Source organism: Coenobita brevimanus, chromosome 91 (assembly GCF_032717465.1).
Source record: "Coenobita brevimanus isolate Jiangsu-jjx chromosome 91, ASM3271746v2, whole genome shotgun sequence".
Classification (NCBI taxonomy): Eukaryota; Metazoa; Arthropoda; class Malacostraca; order Decapoda; family Coenobitidae; genus Coenobita; species Coenobita brevimanus.
Window position 1 is genome coordinate 23735542 of NC_137044.1, and position 7500 is coordinate 23743041.

Sequence of the window (7500 nt, forward strand, 5' to 3'; positions counted from 1 at the left end):
CACACACATACACACACAAACACACACACACACACACACACTTGTTCAATCATACTGTCTCCACACACACACACACACACACACACACACACACACACACACACACACACACACACACACACACATCGCAAAACCAACTATTAAATCACACAATAAAATGAACTTGATACCGTGCGTGTGTCTATCAGTCTACCTGTCTATCTATTTTCCTCTCCATTTGTCCGTCTGTCTATTTATCTATCTGTCTACCTATTATCTATCCATCTTCATCTACACATCCATGTATCTATATACTTAAAATACGGAAGACCTCTATCTGGCTATCAATCTACCTATCTATTTATCTATCTATCTATCTATCTGTCTCTCATACATGCAGTAATCTCACCTAATTCCTCTTACAACTTCCCAAAATTATGACACTAAATTGACCTCTCACTCGTCATTAATATCCTCATTATAATTAACCTCACGTAATGACTATCTATCTATCAGTCGCCAGGCTCCCGAATCCCGTAAGGAGTGGCTACAAACAAATCCCCTCCATGTCGTCCTGTCCCCCGCCATTTCACTGCCCTGCTCCCAGCTTACACTCCCCTCTCTCATATACCTCTTCAGTCCATCCCTCCATCTCATCCTTGGCCTCCCCCACCCTCTCCCCCATCCACCTCACTCACATACACTCTCCTCGTCAGTCTCTCACTCTCCATCCTCTCAATGGGTTACGTAGAGCATTCATTAACCCTTTCAGTACGATGACCTGCCTCTATCTCTTCCTCTGTCTCCATCACAGGCCTCAGTTCGTGTCTAGACCGTCTATACTGAATACATTTCCCCGGAGAGAAGAAGGAAGATGCCTAATTCATTGAAGATTAGCCTTATTCACCTCTCTGTAATATTTTCTCTCTCTCTCTCTCTCTCTCTCTCTCTCTCAGTTCTATCCCCCATTTTTCTTCGTGTCTCTCCCTCTCCCCCCTTGTCTTCCTCTCTCTCTCTCTCTCTCTCTCTCTCTCTCCTCGACTTTTTTCTGATGTTTATTCTGTGGACTATTTTGGGGAAGAGAGTTTAAGATTTGTTTAGAGAGAGAGAGAGAGAGTATTAAAGAGAAGAATAATGAAATACTAATAACGCATTTCGTATTTTTTTCTCTCGTTTTTTGTCAATATTCTCTCTCTCTCTCTCTCTCTCTCTCTTTCTCTCTCTCGTTCTCTCTCTCTCTCTCTCTCTCTCTCTGTCTCTCTTTCACTCACTCTCTCTATGTTCTATCCCCCATTTTTCGTCCTGTCTCTCCCTTTCCCTCCTTGTTCCCTCTCTGTCTGTCTGTCTGTCTGTCTGTCTGTCTGTCTGTCTCTCTCTCTCTCTCCCTCTCTCTCTTTCTGTCTGTTTGTCTGTGTCTGTCTGTCTGTCTGTCTGTCTCGATATGAATATGAGAGGCCAGTTCTGGGAATCAGCAACTGTATACACACAGTTTTAAAATTTACTGTGTGTGTGTGTGTGTGTGTGTGTGTGTGTGAGAGAGAGAGAGAGAGAGAGAGAGAGAGAGAGAGAGAGAGAGAGAGAGAGAGAGAGAGAGAGAGAGAGAGAGTCAAATTGCAAGTGTCTGGGGGAAAAGGTCTCTCTCAGTCTCTGTCTGTCTGTCTGTCTGTCTGTCTGTCTCTCTCTCTCTCTCTCTCACACACACACACACACACACACACAGTCACGACAATCACCACAACAGCAGGAACAAAAACAAGAGTGCACAGCGGGTCGAACAAGAGCCTTCAAAACAACAACATTTACAGGGCGTCACAAAAACACCCAAAACAACAGTGGAAATAAACAAGGAAGTTCAAGCATCACAAACAACAACAACAACAACAACAACAACCTCACCACCACAAACAATAACAACAACAATTACAAAATATACCAACACAAACATGTGGAGAGGATGGAGAGTGTAAGACTGACGAGGAGAGTGTATGTGAGTGAGATGGAGGGGGGGAGAGGGAGGGGGAGGCCAAGGATGAGATGGAGGGATGGAGTGGACAGGCATATGAGAGAGGGGAGTGTGAGCTGGGAGCAGGGTAGTGAAATGGAGGGGGACAGGTCGACATGGAGGTGATTTATTTGTGGGCACCCCTTACAGGATTGAGGCGTCTAGCGATAGATAGATAGACAGATAAACAATAACGTGAAGACTTTCACAATAATCCCAAACAACAATAACACGAAGAACAAAAATAACAACAAGCTTACCCCTCACCTGTGAGCCAGGTAGACTGTGATAATAGTGTTGGATGAAAACTTGACTATCATGTATCCATCCTGGTGACTGCCAGTGCTGGTGCAGTGACTGGTGAACTAAAACTTGACTATCATGTATCCATCCTGGTGACTGCCAGTGCTGGTGCAGTGACTGGTGAACTAAAACTTGACTATCATGTATCCATCCTGGTGACTGCCAGTGCTGGTGCAGTGACTGGTGAACTAAAACTTGACTATCATGTATCCATCCTGGTGACTGCCAGTGCTGGTGCAGTGACTGGTGAACTAAAACTTGACTATCATGTATCCATCCTGGTGACTGCCAGTGCTGGTGCAGTGACTGGTGAACTAAAACTTGACTATCATGTATCCATCCTGGTGACTGCCAGTGCTGGTGCAGTGACTGGTGAACTAAAACTTGACTATCATGTATCCATCCTGGTGACTGCCAGTGCTGGTGCAGTGACTGGTGAACTAAAACTTGACTATCATGTATCCATCCTGGTGACTGCCAGTGCTGGTGCAGTGACTGGTGAACTAAAACTTGACTATCATGTATCCATCCTGGTGACTGCCAGTGCTGGTGCAGTGACTGGTGAACTAAAACTTGACTATCATGTATCCATCCTGGTGACTGCCAGTGCTGGTGCAGTGACTGGTGAACTAAAACTTGACTATCATGTATCCATCCTGGTGACTGCCAGTGCTGGTGCAGTGACTGGTGAACTAAAACTTGACTATCATGTATCCATCCTGGTGACTGCCAGTGCTGGTGCAGTGACTGGTGAACTAAAACTTGACTATCATGTATCCATCCTGGTGACTGCCAGTGCTGGTGCAGTGACTGGTGAACTAAAACTTGACTATCATGTATCCATCCTGGTGACTGCCAGTGCTGGTGCAGTGACTGGTGAACTAAAACTTGACTATCATGTATCCATCCTGGTGACTGCCAGTGCTGGTGCAGTGACTGGTGAACTAAAACTTGACTATCATGTATCCATCCTGGTGACTGCCAGTGCTGGTGCAGTGACTGGTGAACTAAAACTTGACTATCATGTATCCATCCTGGTGACTGCCAGTGCTGGTGCAGTGACTGGTGAACTAAAACTTGACTATCATGTATCCATCCTGGTGACTGCCAGTGCTGGTGCAGTGACTGGTGAACTAAAACTTGACTATCATGTATCCATCCTGGTGACTGCCAGTGCTGGTGCAGTGACTGGTGAACTAAAACTTGACTATCATGTATCCATCCTGGTGACTGCCAGTGCTGGTGCAGTGACTGGTGAACTAAAACTTGACTATCATGTATCCATCCTGGTGACTGCCAGTGCTGGTGCAGTGACTGGTGAACTAAAACTTGACTATCATGTATCCATCCTGGTGACTGCCAGTGCTGGTGCAGTGACTGGTGAACTAAAACTTGACTATCATGTATCCATCCTGGTGACTGCCAGTGCTGGTGCAGTGGCTGGTGAACTAAAACTTGACTATCATGTATCCATCCTGGTGACTGCCAGTGCTGGTGCAGTGACTGGTGAACTAAAACTTGACTATCATGTATCCATCCTGGTGACTGCCAGTGCTGGTGCAGTGACTGGTGAACTAAAACTTGACTATCATGTATCCATCCTGGTGACTGCCAGTGCTGGTGCAGTGACTGGTGAACTAAAACTTGACTATCATGTATCCATCCTGGTGACTGCCAGTGCTGGTGCAGTGACTGGTGAACTAAAACTTGACTATCATGTATCCATCCTGGTGACTGCCAGTGCTGGTGCAGTGACTGGTGAACTAAAACTTGACTATCATGTATCCATCCTGGTGACTGCCAGTGCTGGTGCAGTGACTGGTGAACTAAAACTTGACTATCATGTATCCATCCTGGTGACTGCCAGTGCTGGTGCAGTGACTGGTGAACTAAAACTTGACTATCATGTATCCATCCTGGTGACTGCCAGTGCTGGTGCAGTGACTGGTGAACTAAAACTTGACTATCATGTATCCATCCTGGTGACTGCCAGTGCTGGTGCAGTGACTGGTGAACTAAAACTTGACTATCATGTATCCATCCTGGTGACTGCCAGTGCTGGTGCAGTGACTGGTGAACTAAAACTTGACTATCATGTATCCATCCTGGTGACTGCCAGTGCTGGTGCAGTGACTGGTGAACTAAAACTTGACTATCATGTATCCATCCTGGTGACTGCCAGTGCTGGTGCAGTGACTGGTGAACTAAAACTTGACTATCATGTATCCATCCTGGTGACTGCCAGTGCTGGTGCAGTGACTGGTGAACTAAAACTTGACTATCATGTATCCATCCTGGTGACTGCCAGTGCTGGTGCAGTGACTGGTGAACTAAAACTTGACTATCATGTATCCATCCTGGTGACTGCCAGTGCTGGTGCAGTGACTGGTGAACTAAAACTTGACTATCATGTATCCATCCTGGTGACTGCCAGTGCTGGTGCAGTGACTGGTGAACTAAAACTTGACTATCATGTATCCATCCTGGTGACTGCCAGTGCTGGTGCAGTGACTGGTGAACTAAAACTTGACTATCATGTATCCATCCTGGTGACTGCCAGTGCTGGTGCAGTGACTGGTGAACTAAAACTTGACTATCATGTATCCATCCTGGTGACTGCCAGTGCTGGTGCAGTGACTGGTGAACTAAAACTTGACTATCATGTATCCATCCTGGTGACTGCCAGTGCTGGTGCAGTGACTGGTGAACTAAAACTTGACTATCATGTATCCATCCTGGTGACTGCCAGTGCTGGTGCAGTGACTGGTGAACTAAAACTTGACTATCATGTATCCATCCTGGTGACTGCCAGTGCTGGTGCAGTGACTGGTGAACTAAAACTTGACTATCATGTATCCATCCTGGTGACTGCCAGTGCTGGTGCAGTGACTGGTGAACTAAAACTTGACTATCATGTATCCATCCTGGTGACTGCCAGTGCTGGTGCAGTGACTGGTGAACTAAAACTTGACTATCATGTATCCATCCTGGTGACTGCCAGTGCTGGTGCAGTGACTGGTGAACTAAAACTTGACTATCATGTATCCATCCTGGTGACTGCCAGTGCTGGTGCAGTGACTGGTGAACTAAAACTTGACTATCATGTATCCATCCTGGTGACTGCCAGTGCTGGTGCAGTGACTGGTGAACTAAAACTTGACTATCATGTATCCATCCTGGTGACTGCCAGTGCTGGTGCAGTGACTGGTGAACTAAAACTTGACTATCATGTATCCATCCTGGTGACTGCCAGTGCTGGTGCAGTGACTGGTGAACTAAAACTTGACTATCATGTATCCATCCTGGTGACTGCCAGTGCTGGTGCAGTGACTGGTGAACTAAAACTTGACTATCATGTATCCATCCTGGTGACTGCCAGTGCTGGTGCAGTGACTGGTGAACTAAAACTTGACTATCATGTATCCATCCTGGTGACTGCCAGTGCTGGTGCAGTGACTGGTGAACTAAAACTTGACTATCATGTATCCATCCTGGTGACTGCCAGTGCTGGTGCAGTGACTGGTGAACTAAAACTTGACTATCATGTATCCATCCTGGTGACTGCCAGTGCTGGTGCAGTGACTGGTGAACTAAAACTTGACTATCATGTATCCATCCTGGTGACTGCCAGTGCTGGTGCAGTGACTGGTGAACTAAAACTTGACTATCATGTATCCATCCTGGTGACTGCCAGTGCTGGTGCAGTGACTGGTGAACTAAAACTTGACTATCATGTATCCATCCTGGTGACTGCCAGTGCTGGTGCAGTGACTGGTGAACTAAAACTTGACTATCATGTATCCATCCTGGTGACTGCCAGTGCTGGTGCAGTGACTGGTGAACTAAAACTTGACTATCATGTATCCATCCTGGTGACTGCCAGTGCTGGTGCAGTGACTGGTGAACTAAAACTTGACTATCATGTATCCATCCTGGTGACTGCCAGTGCTGGTGCAGTGACTGGTGAACTAAAACTTGACTATCATGTATCCATCCTGGTGACTGCCAGTGCTGGTGCAGTGACTGGTGAACTAAAACTTGACTATCATGTATCCATCCTGGTGACTGCCAGTGCTGGTGCAGTGACTGGTGAACTAAAACTTGACTATCATGTATCCATCCTGGTGACTGCCAGTGCTGGTGCAGTGACTGGTGAACTAAAACTTGACTATCATGTATCCATCCTGGTGACTGCCAGTGCTGGTGCAGTGACTGGTGAACTAAAACTTGACTATCATGTATCCATCCTGGTGACTGCCAGTGCTGGTGCAGTGACTGGTGAACTAAAACTTGACTATCATGTATCCATCCTGGTGACTGCCAGTGCTGGTGCAGTGACTGGTGAACTAAAACTTGACTATCATGTATCCATCCTGGTGACTGCCAGTGCTGGTGCAGTGACTGGTGAACTAAAACTTGACTATCATGTATCCATCCTGGTGACTGCCAGTGCTGGTGCAGTGACTGGTGAACTAAAACTTGACTATCATGTATCCATCCTGGTGACTGCCAGTGCTGGTGCAGTGACTGGTGAACTAAAACTTGACTATCATGTATCCATCCTGGTGACTGCCAGTGCTGGTGCAGTGACTGGTGAACTAAAACTTGACTATCATGTATCCATCCTGGTGACTGCCAGTGCTGGTGCAGTGACTGGTGAACTAAAACTTGACTATCATGTATCCATCCTGGTGACTGCCAGTGCTGGTGCAGTGACTGGTGAACTAAAACTTGACTATCATGTATCCATCCTGGTGACTGCCAGTGCTGGTGCAGTGACTGGTGAACTAAAACTTGACTATCATGTATCCATCCTGGTGACTGCCAGTGCTGGTGCAGTGACTGGTGAACTAAAACTTGACTATCATGTATCCATCCTGGTGACTGCCAGTGCTGGTGCAGTGACTGGTGAACTAAAACTTGACTATCATGTATCCATCCTGGTGACTGCCAGTGCTGGTGCAGTGACTGGTGAACTAAAACTTGACTATCATGTATCCATCCTGGTGACTGCCAGTGCTGGTGCAGTGACTGGTGAACTAAAACTTGACTATCATGTATCCATCCTGGTGACTGCCAGTGCTGGTGCAGTGACTGGTGAACTAAAACTTGACTATCATGTATCCATCCTGGTGACTGCCAGTGCTGGTGCAGTGACTGGTGAACTAAAACTTGACTATCATGTATCCATCCTGGTGACTGCCAGTGCTGGTGCA